We start from the raw sequence: 15,081 nt of genomic DNA on the forward strand, positions 1-15,081 counted from the left end.
CTCCCTTTCCCTTCTCCCTTTCTCTCTCTCTCTCACTTTCTCTGCCCTTATCACTTTCTTCAGTGAAGACATCTTTACCAGGTGCACGGTTTACAACTTCTGTGACTTTCATGATATTTCTAAGCTTTAATGAACCTTACCTGAAAGGTGTTAGGAAAAAAAAAACACAAACATTTATTAATTTCTCCTTGAACTAAAAACACAGCATTGAAGCCAATATTTGAAATCTGATTTCCCAAGAGGTCAAATAATATTGGATGCATATTGCACATGTAAACACTATTTGATTTCATAACCATGTTCTAAGATCTTTCTGCTCCTAATTAAACTCACTTCTGCATTTCTAGATGTTTTCCCTCTGAACATCAAATGGGCATGTCAGTATGACTTAAGATGGTGACCTGTGTTTTCTCAGGGGACTGAGGCAGTGGTAGAGCCGGGCACCTGCCAGATGAGGTCTTGTCTTGCTTTTGAGCATGCCCGTGGAACAGAACTTGGTGTCTGAAACTATCTCATTAACTGACATCAGAAGAACAGAGGAGGACTTCGTCATCCTCAGGGCAAGTTGGCAGAGGCTGGGTGGAAAGAGCTAGACTTCGAGCTACTCCTGCCTGGGTTCAAACCGCAGTTCTTCTCTTCATATTGTAGCTTTGAGCAATTTAATTAACCCTTCTGGTAAAATAGCAGAGAGGACAGAAGCCAGTATGTGTTCATCAAGAACATCTGAGGTTATAGTGACAGTTTTAAAATAAAGACCACTATACTGTGCATAAAAAGAATGCAATTTAATTTTGGCAGAAAATGCACTTTCAGACATTCTTGTGGTCACAGTGAATAAAACACAAACCAGATAGTCCTTGGACATAAATCTGAGCTAGTTGAACAACAACATACAAATAGTGTGTGTTAGCATGCTAGCAGAAATTCCTTGTGGGAAAATATCGCATTTTTAGGAAGCAAATTTTGTCCCTGTTGTGTTTAAGGCTGTTTTCAAGAACTTGAATAAAACTTTCTCAAAGCTTAAATAATCGCCAAAAGAAGAGAAACCTAAGGCACCAGGTGATATAATCAAAATCTGAAACAGTATAAGTCACCTAAAAATAGCTGGAAAAAAAGGCAGACTGTAAGAGAACTGTGATGTTTAATGCTTAGATTCTTAGCCATGTAGGGTATCAACATGTCAGGTCAATGTGATCAGACTGGATAAAATAAAGATTGCATAGTTGTACTGAACCAGGAGGTATATAGACAGATAGTAGATACAGATATATAAGTAGATAGAGATACATGTGTGTAATATCTGTATAATTCTATTTGCTGAGAAAAATTAAAAGACATTTCAGTAGCAGTGAATACACATGGTACTTGTTTTTTTTTAAGATTTATTATTTTTATTGCAAAGTCAGATATACAGAGAGCAGGAGAGACAGAGGGCAAGATCTTCGTCCAATGATTCACTCTGCAAGTGAGCGCAACGGCCAGTCTGCACCGATCTGAGGCTGGGAATCTGGAACCTCCTCTAGTTCTCCCACGCAGGTGCAGGTCTCAAGGCTTTAGGCCATCCTCAATTGCTTTCCCAGACCACAGGCAGGGAGCTGGATGGGAAGCAGGGCTGCTGGGATTATAATCGGCACCCATATGGGATCCTGGCGTATTCAAGGCAAGGACTTTAGCCAATAGGCTACTGCGCCAGGCCTTATACATGGTACTTAGCTTTGCTTTCTCCTGCAGAAGAATCATATCTTTTTGGAGTTATTCATGATTCAAGGTCAGTGGAGGGAAGCAACCCAGATAAGCCTAGAACATTTGCAACAAAAAGTAAAGAAGTGCTCAATAATGATGAAAACAATCCAATGGATACACAAACCAGCTTGAAAGGTCCTCCAGAGATTCAGTCTAGGAAAATATAAAAGGCAAATTTATTCAATCATTGTAATGGTTTAAGACTGATTGAATACAATCATGAGCCAAGGGTTGAGCATTTGGCACAGGGGTAAAGGTGCTGCTTGCAATGAATGCACCCCATATCAGAGTTTAAATCCCAGCTCTGTTTCCAAATCCAACTTCCTGTAATGTGTACTCCGGAAGGCAGCCGATGATGCCTGACGGCTCCAGTGCCAAGTCCCTGCCATGCACACTGGAGACCTGGACTGAATCCCAGACACCTGAATTTGGCCTCGCCCAGCCTCCACTGTCCCAAGCGTTTTGGGAGTGAACCAGTGGATGCAAGATCTCTTTCTATGTCTCTTTCTCTGTCTGTCTGTCCCTCTGCCTTCAAATAAAATAAAGAGAAATAATTAAAACATTTTTAACTCACAAGCCAATACATATGCAATGAAACTAAATAAGTGTAATTGGAAGCAGTAAGAACTTCCCACCTTGAAACAAGCTTCATGACATTCTGAATAAAACAAACTACAATTTTCTTTTGGTTCACAAAGCAGCTATAGTCACTCCATCATGAATGCATGTGAGACTATCTATGTTTTATACAAAAAAATGGGGTTTGTCTGTAGATTCAGATAATAAAAGCTTTTCAAGACATGGGAATATTGTGCTGGACATTCAAAACCTTGCAGGATGAAGAATGACGTATTATTGGATAAGACTCTCACATACTGCGGTATTTCCAGCATCCTAGCCCTCCAAAGCTCTGCCATGCCGAAAGTGCACCCACACACTCCCATATTGTCACCCCAAGGCCATTGCCATCACTATTAAGCACCACTGGCTTACAGGCAAGTTCATCACTGTCACAGCAATGAGTAGGCGATTCCCACCTTATTGGGAACACGGTCCAAGTAAATCACTTCCAACTTTTAAATGCAACAAGCCTATTCCCTTGATGAAATCTTCATTGCACTTTTGTTGTTGTTGTTACTTTTGATACTTTGAAGAAGATATTCCTCAAGTACATACCAATTCTTCAAACCTACATTAGCCAGGCCTCTTTCTGTTACAAACTGGTGTTCATTCATCCACATACAAGAGCATGTATTGTCTTCATTTGGAATTAAATGGGTAGAGCTGATTCCAGCACAACTTGACTCAGGAATTCAAGTGAGGTTTGCAGACCCTTGTCCCCATGCTCATTTCTCCTTCTCCTACTTGCCATTCCTTTCCTCGCTCCCACTCTCCTTCCCTCTCCCTGAGGCAGGCAGGGGACAGGGCCTGAATACAAGCTCTACCCTGGGGATGGGCAGTTGGCTATCGGTCCTTTTCCAAATTCACATCCTATTCTGTGAAAGACTTCTGCTTTTCCTCTTCTGCTCTGAACTGTGCCTCACAGTTTCTGGAAAGATCCCCGGGATGACTACAGAAGAAGCTAAGATACAGTTCTTGTTTAGTATCATGAGGGCGGGATCTTACACATCTTATTTGTCATCGTGTCCCAATACCTAGCAGTAGTATTGCCAATGCTGGCTGGCACTTTATACAGAATCATTGAATGAATACATTGCCCAGGTAGGACCAGAAGTTGCCAGCTTCAGTGCTGCTGTTTCCACAAGGCTTTCCAGACACTTTAAAGAGGTCAGCAAAAGGCAGCAAGAGCCGAATGTTTCAAAAGCAGTCACTAGGCAGGCATGCTACACTGAGCTAAAGATGTGGAACAGGACTGTGCAGTGGGAGGCATACTTTTCACTGGGGTATCCACCCAGAGGCCTTCTCCACCCAGAGTCATCCAAGTTTTTTTTATCTTGATTTGAGCATTATTCATAAGAGACTAAAAACCAGCACTAAAGGAACAGACTAATCTAATCAATCATAATATTGAGGTGATTGTAACTTATTAGCTCACTTCAAAATTTCATTTGTTATTTGCAGCTAAAGGAGAAACCTTTTACAAGAGATGTTTTTGTAAGGCACTAATAGGATTAGACATTACAGCTGAGTCACAGGGAAAGGGCTGGCCCATCTCATAATAGACTTCATTGCCACTCAGTACCACAAAAGGCACCTTGCTACTCGTAAAAGCAGGTTATTAGAAACCATTGTTCATCTTCTAAGTGATAGGCATTTCTTACTTATTCTTGTGCAGAATTCTTTTTCTATTTTGATTCAGTTTAAAAAGCTCAACTGGGTGGGTCAGGATTGCTAGTGTTTAAAAAATGTGAACAACAGCCTTAATATAGCTCTTTGTGACTAACTCAGAGGATGTGATACCCAGGGGAAAGCAGTAAGCTCACTTCTTGTGCATTTCCAGAATTAGAGCTTAGAATTCTGCTGTTTTTAACATACAAAGCACTCAAGGAATTGCTCAGAATTTTGCTTAATAAGTAGTTGTTGCTGGTGGAACATTAGGCACTTAAAGACTTAAATTTTTTTTAAGTTTTATAAACAAATCAAAACAAGGCGCTCTATGTTCCCTTCCCAAATTTCTGTCTTTTAAAAATTCTGGTTTTTGCTAATGATCTCACTCCACTCCACTGCAATTGCCACGCAAACACAATGTGCAGCCAACAGAATCAATTCCATGAACAATTTTTGCCTTTGTTGAAAACTGGTCTCAGAGTCAATCCATGGACACGCATTTTAAGAATCACTGAAGTATAATAACAGCATAATCTACTGATCATTCTACATGTCAGGTACTTTCTAAGCATTTTATCAATATCACATTTATCTCACACAATAAAACATTTGATAGACACTATTATCACCAGCCCTTTTATAGGCGAGAAACACAAAGACTTGGAGAAACTTAAAGAGCCAGTCCAAAGTCACATGGTCATCCAGGTTGGAGCTGGGATTAAAACTGAAATGGCCTGACTCCGAATTATAGCTCCATGTTGCCTCATGAGGCTTGTGTTATGCATTTCTTTTTTTTAATATTTATTTTATTTTTATTGGAAAGTCAGATATACAGATAGGAGAAGAGACAGAGAGGAAGATCTGCCATTCGTTGATTCACTCCCCAAGTGGCCACAACGTCTGGAACTGAGCTGATCTGAAGCCAGGAGCCTGGAGCCTCTTCTGGGTCTTGCACACAGGTGCAGGGTCCCACAGCTTTGGGCCATCCTCAATTGCTTTCCCAGGCCACAAGCAGGGAGCTGGATGGGAAGCAGGGCTGCTGGGATTAGAACCGGCACCCATATGGAATCCCAGCACATGCAAGGCAAGGACTTTAGCCACTAGGCTACTGTACTGAGTCTGTGTGTTATGTATTTCATAAACACATGCATGGTATTGCGATTGTTATATAAAGGAGATTGTGGAATTGAGGCAAATATTCAACACTCTTCTCAACGATTTAGCTTTTCAGTAGGATTTAAAAGGCTGTTAGCCTCACTACAATATAGCAATGGATAAAAGGGTTGAAAATACAATCTGAACTCAAGAGGAATGTGAGATTGGAGTCACACAGGTACTTGGCACAGTCTGCCCTGGAAGCAGTGACTAGGAAGCCACCGGAGTGCCTGTCTCTTGGGCCCTTTGACTTGTGCTCCTCCACATCTGTGAAGGTTAACCCCAGCTGGAGAAGAAAAGGGAGAGAACTAAGTGTAAGAATGCCAGAAGCTGCACTGTCTGAACTGCACTTTCTTGTTTGCTGAATTCTTGATGTCCCCCTCCCTGCCACACACCCATCCTGGGCAAGCCACTTCTTGGAGGTACCAGGACCCTCAGACAGCCCCTATGCCCCAGAGCACACTAGAATGGTTCAAGCTGGCCCATCCCAAACATGTCGACCCTTCCTTTCCCAGCCTTTCCTGTGAGCACCAGAGCGAAGACTTTCCCTTCCTTGCTCTGCCTCGGTATTCACCCTGCTGCTTCCTCGTGGGACCCTACGTGGCCTCTGAAGGCTCCAGGTGCCAGGAATCTGTCATCTAGAAACTTCTTCCTTCTTGGCTATTATTTTGTTAGTCTATTTGTCTCTATATCTGATTAAAATAAATCTTGAGCATATTTTAAAATGCATTACTATGGATGAAAATTGATATGTGTACAATATAAAGACTTAATTGTGAAATGTATGCAATACCTTTTCTTAGAAATAAATTCTTTATTTTTGACGATATTTACATTGTTGATCAGGGTGGGAGGGATCAAGGGTTAGGGAAAAATAGGCGGGATCATTGTTTCCAAATTTTCTGTTTCTTCTTCCTGTATCTGGGGGAAGGTGGGAGATAAAGGGAGAAGCCGAGCCCAGCCTCCCAACTGCCCCAGCACCCAGGGATGGGGAACAGCCTCTCAATATCAACCCAAGGTCCTGATGTGGCACACACGCTGAGGGTTCTGCTCAGGTGGTTTCAATAATTCTGAAACGCTGTCGATCTCGCCAGTTGAAGGATGAGGAAACCCTTCCAATGTCCATTAACTGACACAATCGACATTGCAGTCTCCATTTGGCCAGATTTTTGCTGTCATCAGTTGGCTGGGGTAGTTGTCCAATTTGCTCTGTTCTCCTTCTTCTGCTTTGGTATCAGATGTCCTCTACAGACTCCAATGGACTGCCGTATCCTCCATTAGTATACAGGCCTGCCGGCCACTGCTCCATCTTTTCTACTGAGGAGGACAAGTTTTCTCAGGCGTGACCAAGGACTGAGGCCAGGCGGCCTGGCTCCCACTGGACTTCTTGCCCCCGGGGATCACAGACCTGGCATCCACCATGTTCAGATTGGCAAAGCTTGCCTCACCTTGGCATCTACCAGTGGATGCTTCAACCTGGCTCTGTCCAGCCTGCCCTCAGTTCCAGCTCATACTGGTGGGTGCTGCAGCCCAGCTCAGCTGCGCCAGCTCCCAGTCCTGGTCTTAATGTGGACAGGCTTGTGTTGCAGCCTGACCCAGAGTGTCCTGCACCCAGTCCTGGTTCTCAGATCTGCCAGTGGATGTTATGAACTGGCCCAGTCTGGCCCGCCCCCAGACCTGGCCCAAATGTATGCTGGCAAATACTATAACCTGGCCTGGTCTGGAGTGCTCCCAGCCTTGGTTCTTGTGCTCACCTGCAGGAACTGGGTCCTGACAAAGGAGTTCCCCAAGCTCCTCTGTCAGTTCTTTTCTCAGCGGCAGATCTCACACACACTGGTGGGTTCTTAGCCCAGGTTGACTTTGTCCATCTTTTGTCCGGGCAGGAACAATATCCTTGCCCAACCAGCCAACACCCTCTCTGGTTCTTACTGTTGGGTGTTATAACCCAGTCACACTTATTCCACTCCCAGACACAGCTCGTGGTTTAGCAGAAGCCAAGACCTAGCCCAACCTGTTCTATACCCATCCTGGCTCTCATGAGTACCAATGGGTGCTGGAGTCTAGCCCAGTCTGACACTCCCCAGACCCAGTCCACATTCATGCTGAGGGAGACTGCAGCCATGTCCAACCCAGGCCACTGTCCCCGTTCTGGTTCTCACACGTATAGGTGGGAATCCCAACCCAGCTGGGGCATCCCCTTAGCTCCCTAACTAGGCCTGTTCCCAGCCACAGTCTTGCGTGTGCCAGCAGAGATCATAGTTTCACAACATATTCTACCCCCAGACCTGAATCTCCACGCTCTGGTTAGTGTCATGGCCCAGCCTCACATTACCCATGCTCTGTTCTGATTCTCACTTGTGAGTACTGTGATCCAGTCCTGCCAGGTAGGCCTCTAGCCCTAGCTTTAATGTGTCCCAGTGAGCGGTATTCAGTGATATTCAATGTTAACTACTCCAGCTCAGGTCTCCCATGTGTGCTGGTGCTTTGGTTGGTCTCAGCATTCTCATTTACCTGCAAGTACAGTGGTCTTGTTTATGGAGTCCCTGAGCAGTCATTCCTCACCTGGACATGAACCGACAGGTCCCCTCTTGTCCTTACTTGTGCCATACCACAGACCGCTGTAAGCTCAAACCCTCAAGTCCCCAGAACATGCTGCCGGGAAGCCCAGTAACTTCACCTGGCACCATTGGCACCAGCAGCCCAGTCTGAGGTTGCCCTCACCACCACGTGCACAGGGCCAAGAGGACCCCTGGTGGGTCCAATCTGAGGTTACCCCTGCTGCTGCTGGGTATGTGGGGTCAAGAGGATCCTGTGGGCCCAGTCTGAGGTCACCCCCCCCTCCAATATACTTTTTAAAAAAACAAACTGGAAAATTTAAGAATCAGGGGCTGGCATTGTGGCATAACGGAGGAAAATGCTGGCATCCCATATGGGTGTCAGTTTGTGTCTCAGCCGTTCCACTTTTGAAGCTTTTTAATGCATCTTGGAAAAGCAGCAGAGGATGGCTCAAGCACTTGGGCTCTTGTCACCATTTGGGAAACCCAGATGACCCGGCCCAGACTCAGTTATTGTGGCTCTCTGGGGAGTGAAACAGTGAATGGAAGACCTGTGTGTGTATAACTCTGACTTTGAAATAAGTAAAGCTGAAAGCCCCTGGCTCCCAGTTAAAGACCAGCTCATCCCTGACCATTGTAGTCATTTATCAGGTAAGCCAATAGGTTGAAGTTTTTTCTTTCTCCCTTGACTTCTCGCTGTAAATCTTACATCAAAGTAAATAAATAAATAAATCTTTCCTTAAAAAAAAAAAAAAAGACTCACAGAGAGTGGGAACTCCGTCCCGTTCGCTGGTTCGCTACCTGAATGCCTGCAGGGAAGAGAGCTGGGCCAAGCCAAAGGCGGGAGCCAGAGACTCAGTCTGAATCCTTCAAACAGGTGGTAAGGGACCAACTACTGATCCACAACCTGGTACCTCCTAGGGTGGACACTCAAATCAGGAGTGGAGCCAGGACCCAAAGCCAGGCACTCCAGAATGCAATCTAGGCAACCCAATTGGCAGGTCAACCATAACCCTAGATACCTACTCCCGCTCAGTGGATTTTGAGGTTGTTCGTTTAGTCAATCGATATTTATTGAGGGCATCCACTAGAGACAGAGCTATTCACAGCTTACATTTCATCTCCGTGTGGTCATTGTGCTGACCCTGCTTGGCAGGCCTAATGAGATGGCTCTGGCGCAAGCTGGTCACATTCCATGGCCACAGGTTGTCGATGCTGAAGGCAGGCTGCTTACCAACCTGGGATGTTCACTTTGCCTTTCAGATCTCTTAATACTGAGGTTAGAATTTGTTAAATAGTAGCCTCCAACTAGGATTCGACTTCAGTGTTGTATTTTTGCTTCTTTTTTTAAAAATTAATTTAGGCATCTTTAAAAATATATTTTTACTTGAAAATCAGTTACAGAAAGGGAGAGGGAGAGATAGATTTTCCATTTGCTGCTTAACTCCCCCAGCGGCTGCAACGTCCAGAGCTGGGCTCATCTGAAGTTGGGAGCCAAGAGCTTTTTCTGGCTCTCGCAGTGGGTGCAGGGGCCCAAGGATTTGAGTAATTGCTGCTTTCTCAGACCATAAACAGGGAGCTGGATCAGAAGTGGAGCATCTGGGATTCGGACTGAGGCTTCTATGGGATGCCCTTACCATGGGGCAGAAAATTAGCCTGTATGTCCTTCAATGTTGTATTTCTTCAATGTGATGTAATAATGACAACAGACATCATTTTTTCCCTTCCAGACGCTCTGCGAATGAGCAGGGACTTTAGTGACTATCTGAATAAAAATGCAATGCAGGCCACGCTGCTCTGCTGTGGCCCTCTCTCCAGTAGCAATGAGCAGATGCAAGGAACCCTGGAGCCCCTGTTCCTTCCATGACATCTCTGTAACCAACCAGACCCATCACTTGGGACTCGAACTGGTCCTTTTGGACAGTTAAGCACACGAGTGATATCCCTGCACGAACTCCATCTGTTCATTGGCCAGCTGCAGCTAGATCTAAAAGTAAGGTGAAAAAAAAAAAATAAAGGAAAGAATAAAGGTCTCAAAACGGCAACTTGTAGCTGGAGATGAAACTTGGTGATCATAAACTTGTTCAAATTTGGTGTGACGGCCATGGCCAATCCAGACACACAAATCACCTTCAAAATCAAAGCCTGGTTCTGAGCTCAACGCAGGTATTCAAGTGAAACAAAGACAACATAGTGATTTGAGGGTTCTGTTCTTAAAACTAGAATAATGACTTACATAAAGTGTGCAATACATTGAGACTGTTTTCAGCCAGATTTATTATTAGTGTGCGAAGGAGGAGGGGAAATTCAGTTTGCTGACTGGGTTAGACACTAGACATAAATCTGCTTCTACATACAGTAGCTGTGAAACATCAATTAATAAGAAGTTCACTTTCAGCATGAAGCAGAGAGCATGTCACAAACACATTGTTCTCAAATTAACCAGTAGGTGTCACTGTTTAAATGTATCTAGCTGCTTTTCCTAGCGTGGAATGTAAAAAAGTCCAGTTGAAAACTTTACGGTGTTGAGTAACTTGCACCTATTTTCCCCCACCCCTGCCCCTCGCCCGGCCAAAGAGAATATTTATAAATCCACACTGCTAATTTATAATTCAAAGTAGTGACTTAAGTTCTTATTATTAAAATAGTGGTTAGGAAATCATTTTAACTAGGGTATATCTACAAATGACTCAAATTTAACTTCAAAGTACTTGTGATAAGAAAAAAAATTAAAATATAGAGTCAGATATGACAGGTTCGCTTTTCAAGGAAAGAACCTTGGACTTTTAAGGAGGAAGTCGGAGACTGAGCTCAGTCTTCCCGGCTGTTGACTGGAGTTAGCGATCCACCTGCCCATTCAACATGCCCGCCGAGCCTACCCCATAGGACGGAGGCCTCTGCACACGTCGGTTCTGTCAGCTGCCTCTCCTAATCCTTCCAAGTCCCGCCACCCCTCCTCATGTGGTTTCCAGGGACCCCACCACCCACTCATTTTGAGTCGCTGGGCTCCTCAACGCCCTGCGTAGGGCCTGCACTTCTGCTTTCTGCTCTCAGAAGCAGTCAGTGTTTCCTGCCTGGCCCCTGGGACACCCCAACCGTAGGGTCCAGTTTCTTACTGCAGAGGGAAAGATTTCTACAATGCTGTCCTGTCGCTCTTCCAGCTCCTTGTGGCAGAAGCTGGTTGTCTAGACATCCCAAGTTGGCTTTCTGTTGCTACAACCAAATATCCAAAACAAGCACGCCACACAGCAAGGAGATTCCCTCCAGCCAGGCAGGCAGCATCAGGTCAGCCATTTGGTGAAGCCATAGACAGGATGACCAATGCTGCGCCATAAGAAACGGTTACTTGGCGACCAGAAGGATAACACAGAATGGCTGGGCTCAGTGCGTGTGGAGAGAATTACCTCCTGTAGCACCGCCCAAGGGCCAAAGGCACTCTACCTCCTGGGTCTACCGCAAAATCCATCACCCATCAGGCCCCCATCCTCCCAGCACAGCTGGCACAAGCCTTCGGATGTTATATGTGAGCGCAGGTTGAGGACCAAATCCCGTCCTAACCGTGGTGAACAGTGGCGGGCTCAGGGTCTGCAAGGCTCCCGAATTCCCACCCTGTCTGAAGAATTCTGCCTTTTCCTTCATTCCCTTCTCTTCCTAAACAGGTCAGTGTGAAAGCCATAGAGGGGCCTAAGTGGGACTGGGTCCAGGGAGCTAGGAGCACGTACAGGCAGAGACACTGAAATACAGTCTGTAGTGCCGGACTGGAGTTGAAGGTGCGTTCACACTGGATATAAATAAAGGTAGAAAAATAGAGATGGACACGTATAGCGAGCACATAACCTCTCCTAACTCTCCAGACCCCCCGAGATACGGGAGCAGAAACAGGGCAAAAGGAATGGCCCAGCTGAGATTCAGGAACCAGGGATTTAGGGGACCAGCTGATTCTAGGGCCAGACCGGGACACCACAAGGGGAGCCTGGGACGTTTGGTGAGGAAGGGTGGATCACAGATACACCTGCGATGAGCACTTTGAATAAACTCCTCCATGTCACGCCCGCCCGGAATTCTGGCACACTTTGGGCTCCAAACCCAGCTATGTTAGACGGGGCTGGGTCCATTCATTGGACTAAGATACGACGAGGTCGTAAATGCGTCGCTTCCCAAGACCCAACAAAGACCAGGCAAGGCAGCACTTGGCTCTGACGCATAGCAGGGGGAGAGGATTCGATGTAGGGAACGCCTTCTTTCGGTTCATTTTTCTGATTTTAAGGATGTATGGGAGCGTCTTCCTATCCAATGATTTTGGGTGATGGAGTTCTTTGCACTGTACTAGCAACATTCTTTTTGTCTTGTATTACTCTTATTTAATAAAGTATTTTTATATAAAGAAGGGGGCGCTAGATCACCCTATTAGCTGAGGACTTCAAAAGTTTATGGAAAAATGAAGTTTATTTGGGTGCAAAAATCATTTTGAAATCCGCACATAATTTTTCATCATATCTCTTTTTAAATAATTTTTTGGAAGAAAAAAAAATCCCATGCATGAATTTCCGGGTTTTTTTTTTACTAAAATATAAATAATTTTTAAAATTCCACGAACTTTCTGAGGTGTCCTCGAATTTCGAAATTCTAAGTCCATGAGGACAGAGATGTATTTTGACTTTTTCGGTGCTGATAGTTTAAAATACATGGTGTGCTGAGCGCGCCTGTACCGGCTCCGCGCCAGAGCTGCGAGGTTCCGTCGCTGTACCAAGCCAAGCGGTTTTAGGCTTCTTCCAGTCAGAAATCGGAAATTGAGTGTCCAAGGCTTGACGTGCTCGACCGCATTTACATTTTTAAAAAATTTAAGAAAGAAAAAGAAACTACCAGGAGTGGGGTTCGAACCCACGCGGACATATGTCCATTGGATCTTAAGTCCAACGCCTTAACCACTCGGCCATCCTGGTACAGGCGAACGAGTTGCTCTTCGCTCTTCCTACAAGGCGCGTTCCGCCGGCCTGCTCGCGCCCTCCGCCCGGAACGCCGCCGCCGCCGCCGCCTTCGGGAGGGCCGGGCGCGGGCCTGGGGCGGCTGCGGGGCCGGGGCCGCGGGTGCCGCGGGTGCCGCGGGTGCCGCCGCCGCAGCTCGCTGTCTCCCCGGGCCCGCCGCGGCAGCCGGGGCAACTGCAGGCCGGGCCCGCGCGCTCCCGGCCGCGGCGCGCCAGGAGGCTGCGGGGAGCGCGGGCGCGGGCACCCGACTCGGCGAGTGCACGTGTGCGTCCCCGGGAGTCGGCTCGGGCGGCTCCGGGCCGGGGGCGCGTTTGGCTCCCGTGTCCTCCAGGGACCGAGCTCGGAGGACGGAGGCCCGGAAGCCCCCCGCCGAGGAGCCGCTTCTCTTCCCGGTGCGTGTCTCCAGGCACACGGGACGGAAGCCTTGCAGAAACCCGTGCGTATGCCCGACCGGGGCCCAGCCGCCTTCTAGAAGAGCGACTCTGGGGGAGCCCGTCAGCCCGCTCTGGAACCCCAGTCGGTTCGAGGGAAGACTGACTCCGCCAGCGCCCCCTTGCGGCAGCTGGTGCAATGGTCCTGCCTCGCTTTTGCTCTCAGCAGTGGCTAGGCCCTGCCTTGGCAGTGCAGCTCCACCAGGCTCTGGGAGCACAGACGGGCTCCTGTGGTTTTGCCCCTCTCTGTTCAGAAAAGGGGAACTTGGGCCCTGCCAGGATGCGGCTTAACCTCGAAAAATCACCACCCACTCTCCTTTTGATCGTACCAAATGGCCAGAGGCCTCCGACTTCACAAAATTGGCTTTCGAGGCTCTTCACTGGTCATCAGAAGCACGTGTTGCCTATTCAGCACCTGACAAGCATCGCTCTTACTAAGCCCTTTCAGTGGGTCATCTCATTTAACTTTCATAACAACCCTGTGTGGTAGGTTTTTCTATCCGTATTTTGAAGAGTGGGCAACAGAAAATGGGCCCCAGACTCATCCAGACATAAGAAGTGGACTCCTTGGTGTGTTGCAAAGAGCCGTGCAGAGCTTTGTCTCAAATCCCGCCGTCAAAGGCTCCATGTTGTGCCTGGACACACCCTTGCTCTCAGTGGGTGATATTCTTGTTCAACCTCAGACTTAGCTCCCAACAGATGGTTCCGAGCAACACAGCCCCATCATAAGGCAGTGGTAGAAGAGCAGTTTGGAATTACCTGTTTGAAGGGTGAGCCTAAAATGCAAGCTTGTTTCATCAGAGTTCTAGGTGATTCTGAATCTCCAAGAAAGACAAAAGAATCAGTCAGCTGTCTGGCCCCCTTCCAGCGCTGGAGGGTCCTTAGGCGGATGTAGTACTTGGAGTTTTAAGCTGACCATGCTATGAGTACAGGAACAAAGTCTGGGGGTAGGGCACTGCACCCACAGATCTCAGAGGATTATTTACCAAGAGACGTTTGCTCATTTAAGAACTTACAGAACCCCTTTCAATTAGAAGCCACCCATGTGGGTCTCATTGTTATGTGAAAAAACTGACATGTCCTTCAATGTAAGCCTGGGTTCTCCAAGAGTTTTCATATGGGTAGCAGCAAGGTCCCACCAGAGTGTCCCAGATCCACACCTCAGCGTCTGGTGATTCTGAAGCCTGCTTGAGTTTCAGGACACTGTTGCCATCTTAGGTTCCTTTCCGGAGCATTCCTGCTGGGTACTCAGCCCTCCATGTTCAAGCTGGGAGAAGAGTTCCAAGGCAGGCCCCGAAGCAGCTCCCTCAAGCCAGCCCCTGCTCCTGGCTTGCTATTTTATCATTCACCTCGTTCTCATAAATCAGCATATTCCGGTGTACTTGCTGTCTTTGTGCGTTTGTGTATTTGTTTATTGGGTATATATACATAAATGAATTGTGTATCTCTCTGAAGCTGTTTTTTCTTCAGTTGTTTTTTTGGTACTTGATAAACTCACAAGTTTTGCTTTATAGCAATCTCTTCAGCATTCTAATGCTCTTTTAAAATTTGTTTACTTATTAATTTGAAAGAGTGACAGAGACAGCGAGAGCAAGAAAGAATTTCCATCCACTGGTTCTTTCCCCAAATACTGGGAACAGCAAAAATTAAGCCAGAGCAAAGGTAGGAGCTGGAAAACTCAGTCTCGCTCTCCCACATGGGCTCTTGGACAAAGTAGGTTAGAGATTCAAGGGCAGGTGAACTTAGAGTATGTCAAACAAGGCTATGCCAGGTGACACATCATGTATGTGTTGGTTCACTAAATACTCGCTACCACCCACATGTGGACACCTGTGAAAGTGAAAATCAGGGAACTGATTTAAAATCATATTGCGGTGGGGAGGGCCTTCAGCCTAGCGGTTCAGACGCTGGTTGGGATATGCA

The 15,081-nt window shown here is 46.6% G+C and overlaps 1 non-coding gene across 1 annotated transcript; it reads right to left on the reverse strand.

The window, feature by feature from the left end:
- Positions 1–12,602: 12,602 nt before the first annotated feature.
- Positions 12,603–12,685, reverse strand: TRNAL-UAA (transfer RNA leucine (anticodon UAA)). Its single transcript has one exon. It is a non-coding gene; the product is annotated as a tRNA-Leu (tRNA).
- Positions 12,686–15,081: the final 2,396 nt, after the last annotated feature.

The sequence above is a fragment of the Ochotona princeps genome, chromosome 1, assembly GCF_030435755.1.
Source record: "Ochotona princeps isolate mOchPri1 chromosome 1, mOchPri1.hap1, whole genome shotgun sequence".
Classification (NCBI taxonomy): Eukaryota; Metazoa; Chordata; class Mammalia; order Lagomorpha; family Ochotonidae; genus Ochotona; species Ochotona princeps.